This window comes from Spea bombifrons, chromosome 2, assembly GCF_027358695.1.
Source record: "Spea bombifrons isolate aSpeBom1 chromosome 2, aSpeBom1.2.pri, whole genome shotgun sequence".
NCBI classification, from domain to species: Eukaryota; Metazoa; Chordata; class Amphibia; order Anura; family Pelobatidae; genus Spea; species Spea bombifrons.
In genome coordinates this window covers 139,803,117-139,815,187 of record NC_071088.1, presented here as the reverse complement: position 1 = coordinate 139,815,187, position 12,071 = coordinate 139,803,117, and the positions used below count along the sequence as shown (strand labels likewise).

General features: G+C 47.2%; 1 protein-coding gene across 2 annotated transcripts in view; it reads left to right on the top strand.

The window, feature by feature from the left end:
- The first annotated feature begins 2,929 nt into the window (after positions 1-2,929).
- GDPD5 (glycerophosphodiester phosphodiesterase domain containing 5) overlaps positions 2,930-12,071 on the top strand; it is a 69,701-nt gene continuing 60,559 nt past the window's right edge. For both annotated transcript variants that reach the window (XM_053456717.1, XM_053456716.1), the window contains exon 1: positions 2,930-2,995. The gene's annotated coding sequence lies outside the window, so the exon portion shown is untranslated. The remainder of the gene's footprint in view (positions 2,996-12,071) is intronic.

Genomic DNA, 12,071 nt, shown 5'->3' with positions numbered 1-12,071 from the left:
TGTATATAGCGCTGGGGGGTATATTACTGTATACAGCACTAGGGGGGTTATATTACTGTATACAGCGCTAGGGGGTTATATTACTGTATACAGTGCTGGGGGGTTATATCACTGTATATGGCGCTGGGGGGTATCTTACTGTATACAGCGCTAGGGGGTTATATTACTGTATACAGCGCTGGGGTGTTAAATTACTGTATATAGCGCTGGGGTTATTTTACTGTATACAGTGCTGGGGGTTATATTACTGTATATAGCGCTAGGGGGGTTATATTACTGTATACAGTGCTGGGGGTTATATTACTGTATATAGCGCTGGGGGTTATATTACTGTATACAGCGCTGGGAGTTATATTACTGTATACAGCACTGGGGGTTATATTACTGTATATAGCGTTGGGGGGTTATATTACTGTATACAGCGCTGGGGGGTTATATTACTGTATATAGCGCTAGGGGGGTTATATTACTGTATACAGCGCTGGGGGTTATATTACTGTATACAGCGCTGGGGGGTTATATTACTGTATATAGCGCTGGGGGGTTATATTACTGTATATAGCATTGGGGGGGTTATATTATATAGCACTGGGGGGGTTATATTATAAATAGTTCCCCTTAACAACATAGAAAGAGAAGGTGACACTGATTGGATCACATGGAGGACGGATATTCTCGTGCCGCGGTATAACGCTGTCCGCACAGCTATGTTGTATGAATGAGGCTTCATACGGATGAGGTAATGTTTGATGATTTTATTGACGCGATACATTAATGAGAATTTGAGTTTATGCAGAACTGAAGCAAGCAGCTCATCTGTCTCCGTGGCACGTGTAACAATAAATTTCACTGCAGTGACATCATAATGTGTCACTAAATATCTGTTACATCATTTCCGCTGGGGTGTACTGTGACAAAACGGTATTAATGAAAACCCGAATGACAGATGACAAGCACCTCACGTGGAGGCAAATGCTGAAAGATGATTATTCAGCGTAAAATATAAATGAATTCCAGATCTTCAGGCGAACTCCGGAGAAAGTATCTTCCACCCACAAAACAGAAGACTTTTATCAAAACAATGTCAGATTTTTGATGTTTTTGTCACATGTTCCTCCAAGAGAAGCAGCAGAATGCTTTATCCAAGCTTTCTGTTAGTATAAGTGGAGGTCTGACATTTCAGCGCTGTATACAGTAATATAACCCCCCAGCGCTGTATACAGTAATATAACCCCCCAGCGCTGTATACAGTAATATAACCCCCCAGCGCTGTATACAGTAATATAACCCCCAGCGCTGTATACAGTAATATAACCCCCCAGTGCTGTATACAGTAATATAACCCCCAGCGCTGTATACAGTAATATAACCCCCAGCGCTGTATACAGTAATAACCCCCAGCACTGTATACAGTAATATAACCCCCAGCGCTGTATACAGTAATATAACCCCCCAGCGCTGTATACAGTAATATAACCCCCAGCGCTGTATACAGTAATATAACCCCCAGCGCTGTATACAGTAATATAACCCCCCCCCCACCCAGCGCTATATACAGTAATATAACCCCAGTTGTGGGTCATGTGATATTTTGGGTGATTTTCCCGGCTCACCACACTGAGCTGATGCTATATGGCGATGCTAATGAAGTCTGGTCCTCCATAGACTTTGATTGGTTAGATGATCCTCCTGAGTAATTAAGACTGAGGTAGTCTATTGTTTCCCACAGGCAGTACGATAAGGAGTCATGTTGTTTGTCTAGTAGATCTTGTAAGAGTAAAATACCTTGGAGTAGGATCCATGTTGAGATGCTCTGGTGTAATCAGGGCCATGAGCCTGACAGCCTCTTTTAAGGGTTAATAACAAGTCTTCTGCAGGAGAGAGGCTTTAATGAACCAGATGCATCTTCTTACAACTCTAACTGCTGTGAACCGCCACTCCCATAACCCTCAGCCACGTCTGAGAAGCAAAACATGCTGAGTGTTGTATATCCTACAGGCTTTTTATGCTTGGATAATCTTCCTGTTACTGGCTGAGCATGATGGGGGTTTAGATCATGGAGTTCCATGGGCTTTTTGTGCCCAAATAATCCTCGGTTTACCTGGCTGAGCATGATGGGGGCAGCAGGAATCCAAAGGTTGACTGCACTTGTTTACCACAATAGCCCTGTTAATAATTAGCAAGTGTTCCTTAATTCCATGTAGCCTGAGCTCTGTCTCTTTAAAAGCAGGTTGTGTATCATTGGAGAGGGCGTGGTCTGGGCCAGACTCTGCCCCTGTCACTCTAGTTGGAGGGGGTGGGGCTTGTCCTTGGCTTATTCCTCCCCTCTCAGCTCTCAGTGCATTAGACTGAGGCTTCCTGCACTGCACACTGCATCCTGACACTGCCTGCCCTCCCATGCCGGGACTGGGCTGGAACCCCAGGTATACTTTGTAGCAGTGTGAGATCAGGGTGCCCCGGCAGCTGGATACATTGTAGCAGTGTGAGATCAGGGTGCCCCGGCAGCTGGATACATTGTAGCAGTGTGAGATCAGGGTGCCCCGGCAGCTGGATACATTGTAGCAGTGTGAGATCAGGGTGCCCCGGCAGCTGGATACATTGTAGCAGTGTGAGATCAGGGTGCCCCGGCATCTGGATACATTGTAGCAGTGTGAGATCAGGGTGCCCCGGCATCTGGATACATTGTAGCAGTGTGAGATCAGGGTGCCCCGGCAGCTGGATACATTGTAACACCGCATCCTGACCTCACCTGCCCCCCACCCATGTGAGATCCGGGCTGAACCGCAGCTGGATTCCCTGTAACACCGCAAACAAAGCTTGGATCCCGAGCCTGGAGCTCCTTTCAAACCGTCCACCGGTGGCCCTGACATCACCCCCCAGCCCCTCTGATCCCCTGGAGGGGGGGGCTCCGGTGACTCTGGATGAGTCCCATGCGCTGGGAATAAAGATACCCCCGGGGGCAGAGGGAAGTTGCCTGGAACCTGCAGTATTGGAGGTAAGTCCTGCCCTTCATCCCTGGTGCCCACCTGGCATTCCCACCTGAGCCGATGTCATGGTGACTTCCTCTCTGCCTCATGTGCTACCACCTCTCCCTAAGCATCCCCACCACGCTCCTCTAGCTGGTGTCCCGTTTAACCCTTTACACTTGTGTTAGAAATTCTGACCTGACACCTTCTATTAACCACCCCACCAGGGGTGAAGATGTATTCATAAGATGCAGACAGAAAGGGGCATTGGTAGAAGGAGTAGACCATCATTCCTCTCCCCTATATTACATTCTACCCCCTTACCCACTATATATCTATAACACGTATATATTATTATCTATATTATATATATATTAATGCATGGGCTGTATTGGCTCTATATAAATAATAATATAATAATGATTTATCTGTTCCAGATAAAATATTACTCTAATGAAGAACATTCATAAACAACTGAATTAAACATTAAAATGTAAAAAAAAAAATGCTATTAATTAGTCCTGTTATTACATAGCGTTGTGTGAAAATGGCTTTAACCCCTTCCTATCTGGGATGAATAGATGGGTAACCAGCGGAGGCTTTTGTCTGGGTGGGAGCTCGTGTCTTATAGGCATAATATTTCAGCTCTGATCTGTGAAGTATTGTGATGGCTTTTTATGTTATTTTTAATAATAATAATAATAATAATAATAATAATACATTATAGTTGTTATTATTATAGAAATAACATGTATTATTATTTACGTATTAAGAATAATTGTGATCATTATTTTTATTCGTATGCTCTGCTGGGCCGCCAGAGCCCGAGGAACCTTTCAGATGTACTCGCACTTGATTGTTTTCAGGACTTTGAATCCACGTGTGCTGCCGGATTATCTGCTTCTAAAAATGGCTCCAGCCGAGAGAATTTAAGGTTAAGCTCAGAGCACGAAACATGAAAGACCCGCCGGGCCGTAGGGATCCGGGCATTGTCAGGGCCTGCAGGTGGCTAGCAAGAATTTGCCATTACTGATCCATTAGAAGCCCGAGCCTGCTGCCCGTCCTGTGCGCTAATCCCGGCTCGTTGGTACCTTATATATACGTTATATACCTATATATTATATATCTATACGGTTGTTATGGGTGTATATATATATATATATATATATACGCATTTGTGTTGCTGGTCTCCTTGTGGGTACATGGAGCAGGGGGAATAATTCTCACCCCGCCCAATGCTTCGAATCCCATTGTACTGCGCCATGGAATGTGACGGCGCTATATCAGTCAATAAATGATAAGAACGCGAAGCATCAACGCCAACGGCACCTTTTCAATTAGCAACGCATGTAAAAAATAAGTCAATATATTTCATCGAGGCAGCTGTATGGGTACATTAGGCGCAGCCATCTTTGATTCTACCTCATCCGCTGGAAGGTGGTCTTCGGTAAAAACAACTTCTTTTTTTTTTTGGTGGAAAAGGAATGTAGATTGTGGAATAGAAGGTTTGGTTTTCCGGTAGAGAAATGGGTGCAATAACATCTGCATGTGTAATATTCTGTAAATAACAATTTTGCTACCTGAATATTAAAGGCATCAGGCAATTATGGTCAGGGTATACGTTACTTTACAGAGAGGGTGGTAGATAAGTGGAATGGCCTCCCAGCAGAAATAGTAAAAGTCAACAGTAAGGAAATGTAAACATGCATGGGATAGGCATATGGCTCCTGAATCTAAAATGAGATCTAAGGCCCCATCCGGCCCCCCTCTAGTCGCCCGTTTCTCCTGCTGTAAAGACTCAAACCTTAATCAGTCGTTGGTCTCGTTTTAGATTCAGGAGCCGTATGTCTATCCCATGCATGTTTAATCCCCTCACTGTATTACCCTCTACCACCTCTGCTGGGAGGCTGTTCCACTTATCTACCACCCTCTCAGTAAAGTAAAACCATCTCATCGTCTGACCCTTCACTTTTAGATTCTGTTCTCTTCTTGTAACGTTTCTTTTTAAATCCCTTTATGTATTTACATGTCTCTCCCATCCCCTTCTCTTCTCTCCCGTCTCCTTCTTTCTCTCTCTCGCTCTCTCTCTCTTCTCTCCTGTCCCCTTCTCTCTCTCTTCTCTCCTGTCCCCTTCTCTCTCTCTTCATTCCCATCCCCTTCTCTCTCTCTTCATTCCCATCCGCTTCTCTCTCTCTTCATTCCCATCCCCTTCTCTCTCTCTCTCTCTTCATTCCCATCCCCTTCTCTCTTCTCTCTCTCTTCATTCCCATCCGCTTCTCTCTCTCTTCATTCCCATCCCCTTCTCTCTCTCTCTCTCTCTTCATTCCCATCCCCCCTCTCTCTCTCTCTTCATTCCCATCCCCTTCTCTCTCTCTCTCTTCATTCCCATCCCCTTCTCTCTCTCTTCATTCCCATCCCCTTCTCTCTCTCTCTCTCTTCATTCCCATCCCCTTCTCTCTCTCTCTCTCTCTCTTCATTCCCACCCCCTTCTCTCTCTCTCTTCATTCCCATCCCCTTCTCTCTCTCTCTTCATTCCCATCCCCTCCTCTCTCTCTCTTTTCATTCCCATCCCCTTCTCTCTCTCTCTCTCTCTCTCTCTCTTTTCATTCCCATCCCCTTCTCTCTCTCTTTCTCTCCCCTTCTCTCTCTCCAGTCTTTCCTCCGGGGGAGAGTACAGCACCGTGAATGTTCTATGCGTGTTACTAGCGGATGTATAGAACAATATCTCCTGGCAAAGGTTTCCTGGCTCAGAACGTAACAATGCTGGGGTCATGACTGGTGCGTTAGACCTGAGATCATGCGTTATCATCCTTCGTTTATACCCGGAGCAGCCATCTTAACGTCCTGTTCTCAAGATCAATTTGATTATTCCTCCCCATTAAGTTATCTCTGCCCTATTAAGTTGCTGATTGTTGTTGATTGGATTAAGCAGCCTTTGATTCTCCCCCCCCATCAGAAGCTAATCATTCCTTTACTTGTAAACTAAATAAGTGATTGGCAAACAAAAGACACAAGCGAGATAAGCTAAAAGCTTCGAGGGGGTCTCATTAATTGTTGGGTGGTCTTAAGATTGGAGGACAAGCAGCTCATCATTCTTGTCCATGTGATTGTGGCGACGCTGTCACTTTAAGGCCAGAGGCCGAGCGGTGATATAAATGTGGCCGACAGCTATGCTCTCACGTGTGTTGGGTGCCGGATGGCCGGTCCGGGCATGATCTTAAGACATAGTGGTACTGAAGAGAGGGCCTTGCTCCTGGGAGCTTACAATCTATTACGAGGTTGATGGTGAATGAGACCGAAGGAGAGGAGCTGCTCGGGTGAGGAGGGTTTGATTGTAGCGAGAGCAACGCAGGGAAGTCAGCGGCCAGAGATCTCAGGAGTGGGGATGACTGATGGTTTCTTCAGGATGGGGAGTATTGGGAGGACAGATTGTAAGCGTCGCCCTTGAGTGGGTTGTCATTGAGTGTTTTGAGTAAGTAGGGGAGAGTCTGAGATTTCCAAAGAATAGAGACATCCTGGAGATGCCAGCGAAGGAGGAGATAGGAGGTGATAACGGCAGAAGAGCATTAGGAGATAAGGGCCGGGAGATGGCGGGGGCGTGGGGGGCAGGTAGGGGCTCTGTAGGTCAGGAGTTTGAATTTCATTCTGGAGGGTCTGGGGGCGGCGAGTGAAGAGCGGTGAGAGAGGGAAGAGAGACGGCAAACTTCAGCTGTTGGGCTCATCGAAAGATTCTCAACAATGGCCAAAGATGTCGGGAAGAGAGGAGAGGAGACCAGGGAGCAACCAGAAGCTCGGTCTTGGAGATGTTGAGCTTCGGGTAGTGAGATGCCGTCCAGAGAGACAGTTAGAAGAGAAGGCGAGAGGAAGGGCAGATTAGAGCGTTGCCGGCCCGAGGTGGCTCTGGGCTCCAAAAGAGGAGCTGCGGTAACAGAGGAGGAAAAGAGAATGAAGAGCAGAGGCTCCAGAGGAGAGAGGAGCAAGTGGTTAATGGGACCCCCCATACGATGGTTACGGGTGTCTCCTTTAAATTAACCCTTTAGCACCATTGCACATGCATCTGCCCTCTTTCTCTAATTTGAGACTCTTTTTATAGGCGTTCTCCGTTGCGAGGCTCTGCAGCGTCCCTTTAAGAGAATTTTCTCACCTGCTCCACCAAATGTGATCTTTGTAACAAAATATCGCGTTCCGGGCGTTTCTAGCGTTCCTGACGATTACCGTCCGGGAAATTCTCAAATGTAACTTCGTCTAAAATGTGTTTCTATTTGTTTCTGGGGACCCCTCTCACATGATAAAAAAAAAAAAGAACGGCAATGAGAGTTTGTTGCCATAGAAACTGAAAACACTTCTAAAGAATTTCTACTGAAAAGAATAAAAACATAGAATCCACCGGCAGATCGGCCCCATCCGGCCCCCGTCTGTTCTGCCCGTTCCTCCTGCTGTAAAGACTCAAACCTTAATCAGTCGTTGGCCTCGTCTTAGATTCAGGAGCCGTATGTCTATCCCTCGCATGTTTAATCCCCTCGCTGTATTACCCTCTACCACCTCTGCTGGGAGGCTGTTCTGCTTATTTACATCCTGACAGAAATGATAAGGTTTTTTTTTACAAGTGCAATAATTTGTGTAAGTGGGACAGCACCTTTAAGATGTGTTCTCTCGCCATAGAGGCTGATATTATGTTTGGTTAGGGTTGGGTCTGAGACGTTTTGCTGCAGCTTGCTATTTCGTGATAAACCCCTGCAAGGTTTAGATATCCAGCGGCAAACTATCCACGGAAGACATCTATACACATTATCGGGGCTTTTAGGGCAGTAGAACCCTGCGATACCCTCATAGCCAGCAAGCATTCTTGTGACAGGGCCAGGCTAGCCGGCTCATATGTTCGTGTAAAGTGTAGCCGGGTAACGGAGCGCTTTTGTGTCCGGTGCCGTATCCCGTGACCCGGTAATATTTTATATTGTGTGTTTATTGTGTAACCGTCCCAGAGACTGAATGTGGCTGCAGCTCCTGCCTTCAAAGAGACGATCGGGTAACCCGGCTGGGGCTCTTAATCAGCCAGCACAGCCCTGTCTGCAGAGCCGGCCTTAGGCGTTGTGGCGCCCTGTGTGGACTACTCCTCTGGCGCCCCCCCCACTACCCCTTCAAACTACCTCCCTCAAACTACCCCTCCTCTCTGCCCCTTCAAACTACCCCTCCCCTCTGCTCCTTCAAACTACCCCTCTCCTCTGCCCCTTCAAACTACCCCTCCCCTCTGCCCCTCCAAACTACCCCTCCCCTCTGCCCCTCCAAACTACCCCTCCCCTCTGCCCCTTCAAAATACCCCTCCCCTCTGCCCCTTCAAAATACCCCTCCCCTCTGCCCCTTCAAAATACCCCTCCCCTCTGCCCCTTCAAACTACACCCCCCTCTGCCCCCTCAAACTACCCCTCCCCTCTGCCCCTTCAAACTACCCCTCCCCTCTGCCCCTTCAAACTACCCCTCCCCTCTGCCCCTTCAAACTACACCTCCCCTCTGCCCCTTCAAACTACCCCTCCCCTCTGCCCCTTCAAACTACCCCTCCCCTCTGCCCCTTCAAACTACTCTGCCCCTTCAAACTACCCCTCCCCTCGGCCCCATCAAACTACCCCCCCTCTGCCCCTTCAAACTACATCCCCCTCTGCCCCTTCAAACTACATCCCCCTCTGCCCCTTCAAACTACCCCCCCTCTGCCCCTTCAAACTACCCCCCCCTCTGCCCCTTCAAACTACCCCCCCTCTGCCCCTTCAAACTACCCCCCCTGCCCCTTAAAACTACCCCCCGCCCCTTAAAACTACCCCCCCTGCCCCTTAAAACTACCCCCCCCCACACACTTACCTTGTTACCGGAGTCCTGTGGTGAGAGCGGGAGGAATCTGTCTTCTCGCTCTGCCGCCGGGACTTAGATTAAAGCATCGTTTTTTGAATGATATTAAATAAAGTTTAAAAAAAAACGATGTTTTAAGTTAAGTCCCTGACAGGCGCCCCTGCTACCATGGCGCCCTGTGCGGTCGCACAGGTTGCACACCCCTAAGGCCGGCCCTGCCTGTCTGCCCCGATGGCCCCCCGCACTACAGGGGGGATAACACAGGTGGGGGAACCCATTGTATCCCTTAATCCCCTCACCTGATACATCCCCTGTATACTGATGGGATTTGTGATGGGATGTGAGTGATGGGATTGGGGGTTGGGTTCGGTGCACAGTGAATGGAGATTGTATATAAAGTTCTGTGTGTTTGTAAATAAAGTTCTTGTTTTACTACGAATGGTGGTCTGACTGATCCGTGGATAGCTGAGTGCGATCCGTATGAGGGACTGACTGGTGATTCCTCAGCCCTCAAACAGGGGGACCCAGCCTTGGGGACGGTGACCCTGTACAATTCTGACCTCCTAGAAAAGAGGGGCATCAGGGGAGGAAAGAGGGACTGGCCAAACTAAACAGGGACACTTGGGAGTAACAGATAACAGACACAGGGTGGTGGCGGGGACCCCGGTGTTTTATTTTTTGTTTTTGCACCATTTGACGTGAGAATAAAATGTTCTTAAAATATCTAATTTTGTTCCCCATCTGCTTCAAAAAAAAAAAAATCATTGAAATTCTTCCAAAAATAGAAAATGTGTTGAATTTTTCTCTTAACCCTTCCACGTCCAGCTCAGCGTTCCATCTCTACTCTGTGGCGTGTCTGGCTGCGCGCACAGGACAGGTGGATACACGCCTCGCACGTTTATACCAAGAATGCAGTGGGGGCTTCCCCGGCGCCCTGCGGGGGCTGTTATTATTACCCCCTCCAGCAGGATAATAAAGACAGACGTGTCTAAACAGAGCGCTCTCTGCATGTTGTTGAGATGTCTCTTCCTCGGCCATGTTTACTCTGTGTGTCTGGCTCTCTGTCTCTGTGTGTCTCTCTGTCTCTGTGCATCTTGTTTCCTGGCACACAATGGGTTACAGACAGCGGCAGCTCAGCGGAAGCGGTTAATCCCTTATTTAGTGATTTTTTTTTGTTGTTGTTAATGTAATCTGGATTGAGGGTGTTGAGGGATTTACACCCCGGAATCTGTGTGATTTAATGGGACTGATGCAGAAATGTAATTCTGTTACAATTTCCACGATCATCGGTGAGCACGTTGTAAAAATGCAACGCAGTAGAAGTTCTTGCACAATATGGCTGAGGGTCCTGGGAGTTAACATTTAACAGAGAGCTGGATTGTGTTGCACGACCACCGGCTGGATAAATGCGGCCGCAGCTTCTTGTTTTTGGCATCTGCTTTAAACCCCCCTAAAAAAGATTATTACATCACAACCCCCCAGCACTGTATACAGTAATATAACCCCCCCAGCGCTGTATACAGTAATATACCCCCCAGTGCTGTATACAGTAATATCCCCCAGCGCTGTATACAGTAATATAACCCCCAGCGCTGTATACAGTAATATAACCCCCAGCGCTGTATACAGTAATATAACCCCCAGCGCTGTATACAATAATATAACCCCCAGCGCTGTATACAGTAATATCCCCCAGCGCTGTATACAGTAATTTAACCCCCAGCGCTGTATACAGTAATATAACCCCCAGCGCTGTATACAGTAATATAACCCCCCAGCACTGTATACAGTAATATAACCCCCAGCGCTGTATACAGTAATATAACCCCCCCAGCGCTGTATACAGTAATATACCCCCCAGTGCTGTATACAGTAATATCCCCCAGCGCTGTATACAGTAATATAACCCCCAGCGCTGTATACAGTAATATAACCCCCAGCGCTGTATACAGTAATATAACCCCCAGCGCTGTATACAATAATATAACCCCCAGCGCTGTATACAATAATATAACCCCCAGCGCTGTATACAGTAATATAACCCCAGCACTGTATACAGTAATATAACCCCCCAGCGCTGTATACAGTAATATAACCCCCCAGAGCTGTATACAGTAATATAACCCCCCAGCGCTGTATACAGTAATATAACCCCGGCGCTGTATACAGTAATATAACCCCCAGCACTGTATACAGTAATATAACTCCCCCAGCGCTGTATACAGTAATATAACCCCCAGTGCTGTATACAGTAATATAACCCCAGCGCTGTATACAGTAATATAACCCCCAGCCCTGTATACAGTAATATAACCCCCCCAGCGCTGTATACAGTAATATAACTCCCCCAGCGCTGTATACAGTAATATAACCCCCAGCGCTGTATACAGTAATATAACCCCCAGCGCTGTATACAGTAATAACCCCCAGCGCTGTATACAGTAATAACCCCCAGCGCTGTATACAGTAATATAACCCCCCAGCGCTGTATACAGTAATAACCCCCCAGCACTGTATACAGTAATATAACCCCCCAGCGCTGTATACAGTAATATCCCCCAGCGCTGTATACAGTAATATAACCCCCAGCGCTGTATACAGTAATAACCCCCAGCGCTGTATACAGTAATAACCCCCAGCGCTGTATACAGTAATATAACCCCCAGCGCTGTATACAGTAATATAACCCCCAGCGCTGTATACAGTAATATAACCCCCAGCGCTGTATACAGTAATAACCCCCAGCGCTGTATACAGTAATAACCCCCAGCGCTGTATACAGTAATATAACCCCCAGTGCTGTATACAGTAATATAACCCCCAGCACTGTATACAGTAATATAACCCCCAGCGCTGTATACAGTAATATAACCCCCAGCGCTGTATACAGTAATAACCCCCCCAGCGCTGTATACAGTAATAACCCCCCCAGCGCTGTATACAGTAATATAACCCCCAGCACTGTATACAGTAATATAACCCCCAGTGCTGTATACAGTAATATAACCCCCAGTGCTGTATACAGTAATATAACCCCCCAGCGCTGTATACAGTAATATAACCCCCCAGCACTGTATACAGTAATATAACCCACCCAGCGCTGTATACAGTAATATAACCCCCCCAGCGCTGTATACAGTAATAACCCCCAGCGCTGTATACAGTAATATAACCCCCCAGTGCTGTATACAGTAATATAACCCCCCAGCACTGTATACAGTAATATAACCCCCAGTGCTGTATACAGTAATATCCCCCAGCGCTGTAT